This window comes from Athene cunicularia (assembly GCF_003259725.1).
Source record: "Athene cunicularia isolate RWA chromosome 1 unlocalized genomic scaffold, athCun1 chr1_part1, whole genome shotgun sequence".
Classification (NCBI taxonomy): domain Eukaryota; kingdom Metazoa; phylum Chordata; class Aves; order Strigiformes; family Strigidae; genus Athene; species Athene cunicularia.
The window spans coordinates 115,742,193-115,756,123 of record NW_020799091.1 but is presented as its reverse complement, the minus strand read 5'-3'; positions in this window follow the sequence as shown (position 1 = coordinate 115,756,123).

Here is a 13,931-nt window from a genome sequence, read left to right as displayed (position 1 = left end):
GGGGGGGGGGGGGGGGGGGGGGGGGGGGGGGGGGGGGGGGGGGGGGGGGGGGGGGGGGGGGGGGGGGGGGGGGGGGGGGGGGCAGTATTAGAGCTTTATTGTGGATTACAGAAGGAACACTTGGAAAGGGTTTGAGATTGAGCCCCAGCATTGCCTTTGCCTTGCACATGGAGGTCACCAGAGATGGTTAATAAAGCTTTAGCCACTGAGCTCACTAAACATTCTTCCAGTTCAATGGCCTATGCAGAATGATATGTTTAGTCAATGTTTAATTCCTAAGCAACAAATGATGATTGTCATACTGGAAGGCACTTGTGGTGTTGACTGAAGCAATGGAGGCCAAGGATTAAAAAGGTCGTGCAGGGAGATCTCTTCTGCAGCCTCAAAGCTCTTTCTTCTAGGTCAGGTCCCTTCACAGTGGGAGAAAATGGGGAGAAGTTCATGTTGCCTTAAGGCCAAAAAAGACTTTCCAGTAAGAAAACAAATTAGCTCTTTTTTTGTGGGTTTTTTTTAAAAAAAAAAACACAAAACCAAACAACAAAACAAAAACAAAACAAAAACGAAGACTAGAGAAAAAAACAAATGGAAATGTGGAAATATTATCTGTGGGATGATTGAGGGAAGGCAGGAAATTGGGAAACATCTACACTTGCCCTGGTGACAGGAGAGGAGGTGATGCTTTGGTGGGCCAGAGAGGCGGGCTGTCACTGGCAGCAGCAGCTGTCAAGGAAGCTGAGGGCTGCCTGTACAGCTTGAAGCTGGAGAGGAGATGCAAACAGTGCCCTCATGGAGCGGAGGAAACCTGGGTGGCATGTCAGGTAGAGAAAGCAAGAAAGATTCTTGTTGGATGAGTCAGTACTGAGAAGGGCCCTCTCTCCTCCCAGCTGAGAGCCTCCAACCCTGTCTCACCCTTCTCCAAGACCTGCCCTCTCCCAAAGGGATATCCTACCTGCCCTTGTAGCAAACACCGTGCTCTTACACGGCCACAGCCCTTGTGTTTGCACAAAGCACAGGCTTCAAAGCATGTGCGATGCTTTCTGCAGAAGAAACATTACTGCCACACATGATGGAGTACTTATCTTGTGTTGAATGACTCAGTACTGTCATGGCCAGGCCTGTGGGCTCTGAGCAGTCTCCAGGGGTGTTTTATCCCTGAGTCTGGCCTGGTTTTGTCTGAAGCTGCTTTTTCCAAGGACTCTGTTACCTCAGGCTTCATGTGGGGGTGTGACACTCCCACCTCCTATGAAACCAGCTCAAAGCAGTTTAGAAGTCTGTTTATAAAGCTTGGCCCAGGTCAATGGGACTGGCTTGGCTGTTTTGGCATTATGTGCCAAGAGGATCTACAGGGATTCACTTCTGCATAGGTGCTGGGAGGATCAGTGTGATTTGTCCTTAATTTTCCATGTTTTATACATCAGCATGTATTATAGTAACTATTCTGTCAGGTAAAGTACACTAGGATTTTGTGATAGAGCAAGTGCTGTTCAAACCACTGCACTGTCCAGATTGTGAACCCGTATTTGGGATGGCTTTGTCTTAAGGACAGATAGAGCTGTTAACACTTTTTGTAAACTGTTGCTAAGCCTGGGCATGTGTAATACAGGCTAGAGTTCTGCTTTAGTTTTAGAAGATTAAGGCAAGACTGAGTAGATTCCTTGACCTAACAAGACTTCCACTGCTTAACTACTCAGAACAAGACTGCAAGCTAATTGGCAGGGCTTGCTTGTGGCCAGGACATGCCAATTCTTCCATCCTAGATATTGACTTCACTGATTTAGTGGACACCAGGAATAAATTTTACCCATGCAGTTTCTAGCTGCAAGATAGGTTTAGTACTAGATTACTGATCAGTATTTCAGTCATGGCAGTGATTTTGCTGATGGGTTGATGCTTTCGTAAACATGTAGATGACAGCTTTGTAAAAGTTATTGTTTGAGGTCTTTGCTTTAGATTTTTTAACTTTTATGCTGTTTTACCTTGAGAATGAAGAATGAATGCTGTATAGAAGTGGCATGTCTTATGAGCCAGTCTTACTTAGCTCAGTGTATCAGCAGGAGCAAGCTGTTCCAGCAGCCAGGGTGCACATACCAAAGCAATTAGAACAGTTTCGTGAGTAAATACTGCTCAGCAGCTGATAAAATGCCCTTCAGATGTCTTTGTAAAACAGATTCAGGTAACCAGCAAAGAACTACTTTCTTTAATCTCTGCAATCAAATGTGAGAATACTTTGATTTTAACAACTTCTAACTTTAAAACTGCTGTGAATTGCAAGTAGTTAATTTGTGGTGTTAGAACAGCCTGCAACGAAGTTACAAGGAAAAAGAAAGGTGAGGATCACAGATTCCCCATACCTTTCTGCTTCCTCAGGGTCCCTACCCTCTTCGAGTGTAACTACACATGCAACGCATTTGATGCTTGGCTCAACTGAGAGGATGAAAAATTCTAGGGAGGAGAAACAAGTGGGGAGATGGAAACCATGAAAGGAGGATTTCCTCTGCCTATAAACTGACATGTATGTAAGTGCGATTCATCTGGGAATTCAGCAAAATCCAAAGCATGCCCGTTTGCTGCTCAGAAGGAGCATGGGCTATGAGCTGCAGCATTGTTTCCCAAGATCCTGAACCATCAAATCCCTTCAGTCCTCAGCTTCTCACCGTGTTGTCCCTTGTCACAGAGCTTTGAATGACCAAGCTCACAACTATGGCGTGATCTCCTCGCAGGCCCACCAGCTCTCTATATTCCCCAGCTGTGAGAACCCCTGACCCAAAGTACCCTTCAGGTACAAATGTAGGGAGTTAGCAATTATGTATGCCAAGCCCAAAACTAAAGATCTTTTTTTTCCAGAAACGTGCTTTCAGAAACTAAACACAACAGTCTTTTTAGATGCCTTTTTGTCTTTTGTCTCCCCTGTTTCCCTGGCTTGCTTTCTTTCCTGTCCTTCATACCTCTTGGCTAGTGTTATTACTTTCTTTGGATTGATTCCTTTCTCCACATTGCCTCTTTGTGAAGGATGGATAGAAAACTATGGAGGGAGAGTTTTCTTTCAAACACTGGCATCTGGATAGTGTTGCTATGATGAGTTGTACGAGAAGGCAGGCAGTGGGTAAGTTACCTGGGGCACCTCCTGAATATTACCAACACAGGGATGAAGGAGGCCAAGCATGTGAATAGAGAAGAGCACAAGCCCTGTGAGTGAGGCTGAGGGCTGAGCCTGGAGAGCAATAGGGAACAGAGGTGGGCCTTGAGCAAAGCCAGCTGAAGTTCAGCCTGGACAGTGTGTGAAGCCAAATCCTAAATCCACTTGCTTTTACTGGGTAAATTAAGACCTGTACTTGGATGCTGTGACTCAGGACCTGGCCAAGCACACAGAGCATTAGCCTGACTGAGTATGGGGAAGAAGTAGTTATATTTATTGATCTACAACCCAAGCCTGTCATATAAGCATGCCCTGAACTTATTTAAGCACGTGTGTAGACCTGGTTCCAGTTTAGTGTTTGAAAATGTCCTCACTTCAGTCCTTTATCCTGACAAAGAGGATTTATAGAGAAGATTTTAAGCATAAAGCTGCCTTTTTGTTCTGCACTGTACTGAAGAACACCGATAGAAAATGTACACAAAGATCTGTTTACTTCATTCACTCTAGTTAGCAAAAGTAGGACTAAAATTGGTTGTTATTTTTTTTGTGTTGGTCTTGTGTTTTGATGTGGCTTTCCTGGGGTGGGTTGTATGTGATGTGGTAGCATGAGAAATGCAAGTCAAGGAACTGGGCTTGGCAGTTTTCTGTGGACGTCCCAGGACGTTGCTGGTGGCACGTATCTGGTGAGGGTCCAGACATGACCAGCTTTAGCAAGATATTTCTGCTGCCACTTGCCCAAGCATTTTCCACCCTATGCTCCCCCTTCAAGCCTGCTTCCAGAACAGCTGCTCATGGTTGCACTTGGTGGAGCCCAGTTCTGTGGGAAACCTTGGCCAGTTCTGTCCTGGACCTGGAACCTGATGTGATATCCGGATAAATCCAATCCACTCTTTCTCTCCCTGTTTCCCAGGTCTATATATAGAAGCCATATTTCCACATGGCCTTTTTGGTTTTTTAAATCCTGAGTTAGTCTAAATAGGGAAACAACTGTTGATTATGTTACAAAGCCTTATTTATGGCATGGTTGTCTTCCTCAGCTTGACTCAGTTTTAAAAAAAAACAAAAGGTTCCTGAATATGAGGTGACTGGCTAAAGCTGTCCAGCACCTCTGGGGCTTTGTTCCCAAGAAGCATCCTGGGTTTGGTTTGATGTGAGTTGAAACCTAAACAAAATCATGAACTCAATCTTATTTCCACCCCTGAGCTTTACTATATTAGAGGCAAATGAACAAATATTGCCCAGATACAGGACCTCACTCTGTTTTAAAACCTTGTGGAAAAGAAAGAGGAAGCTTCTATAGTTTTACCCCTAGTTTCATGCTGCAGTCAGAGCCTTGTTAGTATTTCCTTGCTTTGGCTTGTAGCTGCCTTGGCCATCAGCCAGCTGGCAGAGGTGTCGCTCTGGCCTCCCCGTGGAGCCCTGCTCTCTGCAGGTCAGCAGCATGGCTGTAGGCAGGCGAGGGGGGGCCTGGCCAACTTGGCATGCCGTGTCCCTGATGGGTGAGGGTGCAGCAGGCCGAGACCCTGAACTCCCAGAAGCAGAGAAGGGGTCTGTGTGACCCCCTGGGACCTGGTGCTTCATACGAGCATTAATTAGCTTGGAAGGAAAGAGGTGTCTCATCACGCAGGATGGGATGAGGGGGATTTCTATGTCTCTTTTCTAATCCCACAGTGGATGGAACAGGGCTGAAAACTGCTGCAAAGTTAGCTCTGAGCCCTCCAACTCTCAAAATTAGACTCATAGCTTCATTAAAATAATTATAGCAATTTTCACCTAGAGAGCATTATAATACTCTTCAAACTGAGAAGTGTTTTGGCTGAGGAAGACCCTGAAATCAGGCAGTGCTCAGATCAAGACCTTTCTCTGTTTTCACAATCTTGATTATTTAAAAAAATAAATTAAAAATTCACCTGTTATGCTGCTTAAAAATCTATTAGCTCCTACCTTCTCCAAAGATCTCATATTGGCACGACCAACAGAAGTCATGAGAGTAGGCCCACATGACGTGCAATGTAATTTGTCCATAGAGGAAGAACTTTGGAATTCCTCCTGTGTTGACTTACCCAGCATTCATGAAGTTGGATTAGAGTTTTCTCCTGAGTCTTTTAATCACTCGAAACCTGGATGGTACTGCTGCGTCAATACAGCTGTTCAGATCTTTGCTGTAGGCCATGGTCTTGGCTTCAGGTACAAAACAGTATGATGAGGCGGCAGTTTTGGGAGTCTGAACCCAGTGACCCTGGATAAACCTGGCCTATGTTCCCTGGTGTCTCGTATGCTATGTGGCAAAAGGTACTCTTTCTCACTTTTCAACTTGTTGGTTTTCTACTTTGCTAAATTTTATTTTGAATAATTTCCTGGAGAAGAGAACCTTTAAAGCTGCTGTTTCACCTTTAATTTGGGCAAGTAGGCTGAGTGCTGCTAATGTGACAGTCCTTGAAGGGATGTTAGCACATTAACAGTTTCAGTTGCTAATCTCCTGCAGAACATGGGTTTCTGGAAGTAACTGCTTCTTTTCCCTAATGACATTCTGCTTGTTCTGCATGGATACAGGGTATTTCCTCAATATCTGCATGAGACCAGCAAGCAGCATGTTGAGAACTCAAATGGTATGTGCTGCCACAAAAATTAGCAGTCAGCTGAGGTGCTGAGTCAGCATTAAAGTCACCTTATGGAAGATACTATGATTTAAAAAAAACAACTTCATGGTATGACCGTGTTTTAATTTCTCAGGGAAGACAAGAGAAGCTTCTCAGTCACACAATGCCCGCAATGCTTAATCATGTAACTCCTCACCAAAGTAGGACAATAGCAAAAATATTTTTGAGTTTCTGCTCTCACTTCTAACTTATTGAGAAATTTATGTTGTTTTCACCCTGCTGAATGAAGATTTGGTCCAGGTGTTCATTGTCTCCATGGTGGCTTTCTTGCACTTGTATGTAAAGCTAGGTAACTCTGGCATACATGTACTTCATCTGGAAGAGTAGGGAGCTGCTTGCTTCTCCCATATGTCCCAGATGTTTGTAGTTTCAATGCACATACATAATAAGGATCTTGATCTCTGGGTTTCCATGAAACAATTGTATGTTGCTCAGATGTGGCAAGTTGTGAAGCGTAGAGTGCTAGAGGATGTATTCATGGTCAAAAAGGCACAGGAGAAAACCAAGTCAGAGTTCCTTCTTAGGAAACCTTTGCAAAGAAGATATTTCATACATAATCACAGAATATTGATCCTGTTTTTTCTCATGTGAATACCTAATAGTTTGTCTCATTAGAGACAAACATCTCTGGCTGCTCTTTCAGAAGGAAGGTAGTGAAGTTCAATGAGAGGCTAGAATTAAAATCCTCGAGGATATTCAGTATGTTACATAGCCTACTGGATTCCCTCCTGTGTGCATTTCAGAAGTGCTTGCCTCTAACCTGGAGAATGTCCTTTCAGTAGCTGTTGGCAAATCACATCATTTGTATTTTGGGTGAAGCTTTAACATTATTCTCTTCAATATCGCTTCCCATTGCTTCTCTCAGACTTGGTCTCCCACCACTTCATCTCTTTGAAAATTCACTTGTGCTCCAAAATACTTTTGGCAGTTAGGTATTCAGGGCAAAGTAATAAAAAGAAGGCCTTGCAGCATCCTCTGTTTAACGAAAGGTTAACAAATCCAAAAATAGCTTTTCAAAGCTGTGGGCGATTTCAGGCCAGGTTTGCATTTTTCAAATTCTTGCTTTACCTTATTTGGCCATGCAAAATGGGATCCAGCAGTCTCTGGGGACTCAGCTGTGAGGAGATGGGGCTTTGTTAATATGAAAGTATGTGCTTTTTACTTTGGAGACGCATAACTAAATATGGGCTGTGTTAATAACAAATGAGTCTGTTTTCTGGCAGACTTACAGCTTCCCGACATCCCTCAAGTTAAAAAGGCAAATGTGCAGCAGCCCTTTACTATCAAGCTTTGTGACTTTGACAGCAACTGTATTGGAAGGTTAAGGGGAATGGAGGGATATGCCAACGTTAACAGTGATGAATCTTGTTTTGATTTGTGAACAGTTTGGTACAAGATAGCTAGAGTTGTCTAAACCTCTTGGAATGAAACCAGGCAGGCCAGAGAATGAGGCTTGATTGTATTTTGTGAGACGAGACTATATGTCATCTTTTTTCTTTTTTGCCATATTTTTTTCTTTTTTTGCAGTCCCTTTCCTGTGAACAGCTATTCTCCATCTGAAAAATACATGGAGACAAACCATGATATTGCCAAATAATATGCATGCTTTTAGGGAATAAATATTGACTTAGGATCTGATATTGGTCAAGTGACACAATTGAGGTGTACCTTATAAAATGTGGCCCTTGGGAAAGGAGCGGTATCAGATTAAAAACCCTCTGCTGGCTGTATGCTTTATTTACCTATGCACAAGTGGTGTCTAAATTATTGCCCCTCAGTGCTTTTTTTAGGTATGAAACTTCTTAGTGCTTGGGCCGAGGTGAAGAGCATAAAGTGGACAGTAATGGAGAAGCATAGATGTATTAAAGTATGTGTTGCATAAGGCATTAACTGTATAACCACTTTTTAAAATCTAACAGCTAGGTTGGGGAATTCTTGCAGGAGCAAGGGGAGAGCATGGCCAGAGGCTCTCAGGGAGCCACCAGACCTGGAGCAGATGTTGGGAAGATGATGTAGGTAATGAAACAGCTTCTACTGCCTGATTGGGCACTGGTGATGGGACAATATAAGCTAGATCCTCATGCTAGTTAACAAAGATTTAGCTCCTCAGGAATAATTGCAAAATCCTTATAGACAGTTCTCTGCTCACACACACCAAAAAAAACCCAAAACAAAACAAAACCCAAAAAAACCAGAAAAAGTGTAACATTTTTTATTAAGTGGGACTTCAGGTGAATCATGAAGGAAAGGCTGAGAGGGTATGTCCCAGTGAGAGACTGTTGCTTCATGAGCTTACTATGCAGGTGATGAAAATGTGAATTGTCTCAAATGCTTTTGGGAGATGTTGAAAACAAGACAGCCACAAGAGCTTGCCGGCGTGCTGATGACATGATGCATGTCAATGTAGCTGCATCATGAATAGAATCAGATGCGGGGATCAGCTGCACTGTGACTGCAACCCTGTCTTGAATCTCTGTTCTTGAGAAGGTCACTTTAAGCTTGCCACAGTCTCCTTGTGTCTTTCTGTATTACACCCTGGAGTGTACAAACATTTTGAGTAGAGCTGGTTGAAACTTTCCTGTGAGAAGAGTCTTGCAAGAAAAGGATTTTACTGAAATATTTATCACATGGAAAAGCAAAATGCTTCCTGGACAGTTACTCTGGGGTTTTCTTGCTCTCTCTGTTCAAAGTATTTTCCATGAAAAGAAGAGTATGATTTTAAAGTTAAGGAGTCTTGCCTTCAGACTTCCTGTGAGTATTTGTACTTTGTGGAGGGATGGAGGAGAATATTGGCTCCCATAAGCATTGTGTGGATTAAAGTCTCGGTAGACCTCTGAACATGTGAAGTGTTGCAAAACCCCTGTTATTTTTGAAGTGAATTACATTCTCAGTCTCTTGTAAATGGTAAAAACCATTTACAAAAAAGCCAGAGAGCAAAGAGCTCCAAATAAGCCAAGTGCTAGCATTCTTACTCTAATGCATGTGCATGTCCAAGGGCAACATACCTTTACTGGCCACTGATTTTCAGTTGTTGGTTTTGTTGGTTCTTTGTTTTTTTTTTTCAGTGCCCAGGTTTGTACCTGAATATTTGTAGGAGTGAATGTCTTTGAAGTTGCAGGTGGTTCAGGACTATCTCAGGTTATGCTCGAAGGCCTTTCAGGCTGCACACCAGGATTAGGGGCTTCCTCCTGGAAGTTTTGCTGCAACTTGTCATCACAGCTGGTGCTGGTTTTAGACCCCTGTTGCATGATGATGATATTAGGAGAAGGTGACTGCTGAGGACTGATTTCACCTGTCTGTATGATGGTTATAACTTTGAAATGTGTGATCTGTTCAGGAGCCTGCTCTGGGCTGAAGTCCTGAGGTTGCTTGGGGGAGGTGTGAGTGAAGGACGAAGAGCTGAATCTAATCAAGGTCCTCTTAAAATGGTGGCTTGTTTTACTCCCTATGGCCAGGTGCCCAAGACTAGTGATTTTGACTAGTTGTTCTTCTGCATTATATCTGAAGATAAACTATAGGATTTTAATTAGCTGTTTCTTCTCATGCACTCAGAGGCTATCAAGAAACTATCTGTGCAAAGGTGAGGATGCAGCAGGCTTGTAGCATTTCACAGGGGAAAGAACTGGCTAGGATCCAGTCTATCCCTCTAGTTTGGGCAAAGGGTGCCACAGAAACAAAACAGCTCCCACAGTCCCTGTGGGCTTTTTAGTGAGTTTTGGTAACATAGTATTAGAGAAATCAGATAACAAATGTTATCGCTGTTCATGCTGCCTCTGTTTTGACTCTGAGCACCGCCCACGATCTCAGCTCATGGAGATGGTTTGCGAGGCTTTCTCCGTGCCGGCTGGCTGTGCCCACGTACCGGGGTACGCTGGGACAAAGCTGGGATTCATGCCCGAAATGCCTGGTGCATACCAACAAACCCACTCCCACTGCCTGTCTGCTGGGAGGAGGCACGGGCAGACCAAAGGGCCCTCATGGCCTCTGATAAGTTAATTACTGGTGGCGTAAATGTTTATGGGATGGAATGTGCCTCCCATTCAGCATCTGACCTGTGCTGAGAAGCTGCCTTTGACATGTTGTTTTGTGGGTGAATGATTTAAAGTATCTGTGCAAAGTTGGAAGTTGTTTGAATGATGTGTTATCAGTGCTCCTTTATAACTGAGGCTTCTTTGCTGTCGTTTTCAAATATTAATAAGCACAGTGCACTGGACCTGGCACACAAGCTCATCAGGCACAAGACTTCCTATGAAGCAGCTGTTTAGCCCCCTCAAAACCAGTATTTTGTGTGCGTAATTGTACTGCTGCTAATTACAAGGTAGTCATTGTTTATAAACTCATCTACCCTTCCAGATTCCTCTGGGAAGGATGGGCATGGCTTCATCTCCCTGAGGCAACTGGAGGCAATGTGCCACAGCTGACAGTGGTTGGCTGCACCAGCCAAAGCATGACACTCAAGAGGGACCCAACACATGCTCTTCAGATAGTCCTAACTGAGAGTAGGACAGGGAGGAACAGCCATTGGTGTGGAAGGGGAAGCTTGCAGGATGAGCAGTAGCTTTTACAGAATGAAATCTTGTCCAACATACAAAAAAAAAAACTTATTCTGTAGTAAAGTAGAATATGAATGCCAAGCAGAATGGTTCATTTGAAACAACTCCATGGATAAATGAGCATTAGATTCTTGAATCAGGGGATAGGATTTTTTCAGGAAATGAGAAGAAAGAAGGGAAGCATGCTTTTCCTTTGGAAACAATAATGTAGGATTTGGATTATCAGATAGCAGCTGTATTGATGCAGACATGGTAGCTGTCTGCCAAGAGCATGCTGACAGTTTAAGGATGAAACTGTGATGCTCCCAGCAAACGCTGGTATCCACTGTAGGAGGCGTCGCTGATGGCTGCGGATGAGGCCCTTTGCAAGTGGAAGGTTTCTCCAGCATTACAGCTCAACACGCTTGAGAATGTTTTGATGAAAAGGTTTTCTGAGAATGCAGTTTTATCAAAACTAAAACACTTCCTATGAAATTGTGGATCTTGGGCGGGGGGGAATATTTGACAAAAATTGGAGTTTCCTTAGCTTCCACTATTTGACTTCAGCCTGGATAAAATCAGAACCTCTCCTTTTGAAATGAAACATCTAAACCTAATCAGTCATGCTTTTGGAAGGTATTATGCTTCATTTGGCTTGTTAGAGAGTATATTTAAACCAAACTGTATCTGATATTTTAAGACACATTTGAAAGTGAAGAAAGAATGTTTAAGACAATGGTTCCTTTTACTGAAACCAGAAATTTGCATCTAAAAGACTTTTATTGGTCTTAACTGAAAACTAGTAATTTTTCAGCCTTTCATTCTTGTTAAGAATGAACTATTCTTAAACTTTTCCAGAGTTCAACCTCGGGGGAGCAATGCAAGCATCTGCTAGAGGTGTTGCTAGGGAAGAGGGAGGAGTGTGAATAGGATTTTCCTTAATATCTTCCTGTAACATGAAGAAACATACTTTAAAATTATCACTTTGTTGGACACCTCTGTCTGCTTGATATGATTGTTGTCCTCAGAAACATGGGTAGGATAGCAAGGACACTGGTGTTACGCTGTAGCGGACTAGGAGGATACCAGGGTTGGGTGGAAAAACTATGAGCTGAAAAGATTCAAAGTATGCTTTTGATGGGGAAATGAAGTGTGAGAGACAAAGCAAGAGTGAAAATGAGAAATCCCTGACAGACATACCTTGGTCTAGGAGGAGTCAGCAGAGGTCCCCTCCCCAGCAGCCGAGCCACCGGCCTCCAGCAGATTGGAAAATGATCGTGGACTGAGCGTTAAGCAAAACACAGGGCCTGGGAAAGGGCATGTTCTTTGAGGTTTGAGAGCTATTTCCCTCTGTCTATTCTTGTCTTGCATAAATATTCTAAACTGGCACCAGTCTGTAGCCAGTTGCAGCCAATGTTGCATATTTTACATGTATCAGCTTTTTGTAAATGTGACTTAGAACTGTTTAGATCTGAAATTTAGGTTTAATTTTAAAATGGAAGGAATGGCTTATAAGCCTTCATGTAAAAGGAAATGTTTTAGTACACAGTTATTTTTGAACATGTTTTGGCATTGCAAAGTGATGTGAACCAAGCACTGATTCTCACATTGTACCTCGAAATAGGAAAGGCTGTATGGAAGAGTCAAATAATACTGAAATTTAAAAGGTTAAATTAGCAGCAAAAAGAGGGTTAATGCAAGTAAAAAATAACATGATTTCAAAGGACACAGAGCTGTTTGATCAGATCTGCTACTGTGTCTGTGTGTCTTCCTGAAAATTCTTTGCATCTGTTGTCCAACTTTGGTTAAGCATGATGGAGGAAGGTATTCAACATAATTAAATTTTGTCATGGTTTATGAAAGCCATTGAAAGGGTGGAGAAGCCATTGCTGTCCCCCAGAGAGAGCTTGGAAGTGATTGCAACCTTTCATAGGCATCAGAATCCAAGCAGGGGAGCCCTTGTGAATGCCTCCACTGCAGGGAAAGCCACCTTGGGAAATGTCTATCCCCCCCTTGGGCTTCTTCAGCCCCCACTGCCTTGGGAACTGCTTCTAATATAGCTAAGAGATGCCTTTGTAGTAAAGGAGGAGCACAAGGCAGTCTTTGAAAAGATGTGGAGATGCCCATAAGGCTTTGTAAAAAAGTAATTAAAAAAATTAAATAGAAGCAATAAAAACCAAATAAAAAGAAGCAATTAAAAAGCAAGCAGCTATGTGTGTAGTCAGTCTGTTGCTATCCCTGCCAGCGACCAGTCCGTGGCTGGTGCCTCTGTGCACTTGGTACCATCACATTGTTACCCCACCAGTCTGGGGAGAAAGAAGCAGCCTGTTACTTCCACCTTTGTACTCAGGTTATGAAAAACATTTGTGGGATGGTCACACAGTGATGTGCTGAGCAGAGCCCTTTTTGTTGGAGAATGGAGATGGTAGAATGTGGCAGTGGTGATGGGCACTGTCCCCTCCGTGTAAACCCAAAGGTAATACATACCCAAATGACTATAAACACAGGAGCTGAGACAACTGAGCAATCTTAGCCCTATCAGCAACATGATGGGGGGAAAATTGTGCCTCTAGCAACAAATGTGAAGTCAAGATGTGCAAATTCCCACCCTGGGGATTGTTGCATTAGGTTATGAAGTGGTTATTAAATTGCAGACAAACTGCTGGACTCTCCACTGCTAGCTGTCTGCAATTGCAGACACACATTGTTAAGTTAATGAATACTATTAATAGTAATTCTGTGGCCCACATTCTGGGGAAGAGGATAGATTTAAGGCTATCTCTGTCTTCAAAAATTCTGTGAGTCTGTAAAAACTGGAAAGGAGAGAGGAAAAGGAAAAAGTGCCTTTTACAAGGTTGCTTTTTGCAGATGCTAATTAACACATTTCTGCACACTTTTCATAGTACTGCTTTCCCAGTACGAGATGGTGGTATTCCCTGGATCTGCTAAGGAGATGTTCAGTTTTAAAGATGCTCTATAAAGCATCCCATCGCAGTGCTGGGTTTCAGAGCATTCATTTCTTCCTGCCATGGGGATGGGCAGTGGTTGCTCTCAGGTGGCACGTGTGACTGCAGATTTTCAGTGTGAGAGGGCAACTCTTTGGAAGGGGTGAAAAATAACTCCTGCAAGCTTGTGGTGGCCTGTGTGGAGCAGGCTCAGTGTTGGATGATGAGCCTGGTGTTGGTACTTAGTCTTCCTTATCTCTGATCTAAGTTTCGTATGTGTGCTTACAGGGAAGAACCCTGCTCCAAAGTGTCCTGTAGCTGGTGTGAGGGTGGGATGTGACAGTACTGGGACAACGTTCAACAAGAGTGAACGTAAAGTATCCCATGCTATGGTGGCTGAGTTATGAAATGGCATAAAGCCTGTTCTTTAGCAAGCAGAACTTCCATATTCCTGTTATGGCCAAAATAGGAATATTTTGCTGCAGCAGGAAATCCTGTAAAGCAGCAGTAAATGGCAGTTTTGCTGCTGATGGTTTTAGCTGTGGAAAAATTGTGCTCTCTTAAAAGATTCTCATAAAGACCAAGTTACTGCTTTTGTGGTTTGTTTCCTATACTGTGGAAGTGATGTGCTAGCCATTATTTTATGGAGTAATATGTA